The sequence below is a fragment of the Eulemur rufifrons genome, chromosome 7, assembly GCF_041146395.1.
Source record: "Eulemur rufifrons isolate Redbay chromosome 7, OSU_ERuf_1, whole genome shotgun sequence".
Taxonomy (NCBI): Eukaryota; Metazoa; Chordata; class Mammalia; order Primates; family Lemuridae; genus Eulemur; species Eulemur rufifrons.
Window position 1 is genome coordinate 88,400,879 of NC_090989.1, and position 2,438 is coordinate 88,403,316.

Consider the following 2,438-nt stretch of genomic DNA (forward strand, 5'->3'; position numbering starts at 1 on the left):
TTTGAAAACATATTAAAAAGCAGCAGAAATGAAAAACTATTTTCCTTCTTTAAAAACTACCTGTACCACACTTTTCTTAAAAAAACAGCAGAGGATGTGCCTCCAACAAAAATGAAAGCTTTGTTTCTTCTCTTTCACATTTGGGCTCTCAATTGATGAATAAAATATTTTGGGAAACAAAACACAAGAGAGTCAAAATTACCAAGCTGGTTTTGCTCTCAAAAACAGTTTTCTTCTGCTTTGTTTTGTAGTCTGCCAAGCTTATCATACTCTAGGCAGATATAAGGCAACCTCTTTTGACTCAGTCTCATGAAGCTGGCTAATGCCACCAGTAGCCACTGGCAATACACATCACAGACTTTTATTATTGTTATTAATCAATAAGGTGAACTGACATTTAGAATGTGCATATAACAGGCCTAGTGACTTTCTCCCTATACTCAAAAGATTTTAAAGCTATTTAGAAGATGTTTGAAAAGGACCCTGGTTTGTTGAAAGGGACAGGGATTTAGAATCAAAATATCTTCTTTGTTTCGTTTATTAATTCAGAGGTTGACAATTTTTTTTGTAAAGGGACAGATAACAATTTTTTTTTTTTTTTACTTTGAGGGCTATATATGCTCTTTACTGCTCCTCTGCTGTGCTCTCTCCGCCTCCTCCTTTTTCTTTCTCTCTCTGACTTGCTCTCCCTCTTTCGTTCTCCCAAAATCCTTTAAAATTTCAAAACTTCTTAGCTTGTGGGCTGCACAAAAACAGCTGTGAGCTAGATCTGGCCCACAGGTGTCGTTTGCTGAGCCCTGAATCAATTTCCTCTACAAGTGTTTTTAAACGATATGGTCATGCCCTCATAACACTAGCAAAGAGAAAAGAATATAAAAGCAGTTTTACCCCAGTATGACTGGGGCCATGATGTAGTATAGTTTTCTATGGTGGGGACACCTGACCCAGACTTCAAAGATGAAGAAATTTGTGATTAAATGATTATTAAAAGGCAGACAACCAAGGTCAGGTTAGGAGGTGGGAAATCTAGAGATAAACTATCTCTAGGAAGAGAGAACAACCTGTGAAAAGGCTCTAAAAAGAGAGAAAGCTTGGTATAATTGAGGAGTCACAACACGTTCCACGTGGTAGAATGCTGAGAACTATGGAAAGAAGAAGCTGAAGAGAGACTTGGAATCGGAACATGCAAGGATTTAAAAGCCACACCAAAGGAGTTTAAGCTTACAGGCAATGGGAAGGCATTGAGGCAATTTAATAAAGTACATGAAGTGAGCAAATCTGGATTTTTTAAATATCTCCTTGGTTGCTTTATTAGTCCATTTGCATTGTTATAAAGAAAATATCTGTGGCTGGGTAATTTACAAAGAAAAGTTAATGGGCTTACGGTTCTGCAGACTGTACAAGAAGCATGACACCGGTATCTGCTGCTTCTGGTGAGAGCTTCAGGGAGCTTCCAATCGAGGTGGAAGGCCAAGGGGAGCAGGTGTGTCAGATGGTGAGAGAGGGAGCAAGAGAGGGGAGCAAGAGAGAGGGGCTGGGCCAGCCTTTCTTAAACAACCAGCTCTCTTGTGAACTAATTGAACTAACAAAGTGAGAACTCACCCATTATCACGGGCATCAAGGCACTCATCACGGATCCACCCCCATGACCCAAACACCTCCTACCAGGCCCCATATTCAACACCGGAGATCAGATTTCAACATGAGATTTGGAGCGGGCAAACATCCAAATCATATCAGTTGCAGGGAGGAGACTGAATTAGAGAAATCAAGAAAGGAGGGGAGGTCGCCACTGAAGAAGTAGTGGCAGTGAGATATAGAAAAATAGCTAAATTTGAGTAGCTACATATGGAAAGACTAAAGTTGAAATTCCACTTCTAAAAATCACATATCCTTTGGGCATCTACAAAACTAAACTAATGATATTTCCTAGCCTATTTGTCCCAGGAGGTTTCTGTGAAGCTCAAGTAAGATGAGGTATGTCAAATAACTTAGTAATGATGAAGTACTATTCACTTCTTTTTATAAGGGTAACAGTTTTCATTATTGCGATCATTTAAATTCAAATTATTAAACACAATAACCTGGACACAATTTTAGCTTGAATAACATTCAATGAGGGAAGTAGGCATTTGTCAACCCTGTTTTATGTCTTTTCCCCTACATCTGGAGGCATATAATTTGCTCCAGTATAGCCTTCTGGTAATGTCGTGGTCTGTCATAGGCCAATTCTATATATCCGGCCCTCTTGTGCCCTCCCTAGATTTACCGTAGAACTGGAAAAGTGTTAAATAAATGATTATCTATAAATGTGCCCCAGAATTCATAGGGCAAGGACTGTCTTTGTTTAAGTTAGGAAAAAATACCATAACTGCATGGTATAGGTCTCAAAGGCATTCCAAAGGCTTCAGAGCAAAGAATGGAGCGTCTTTGTTTGC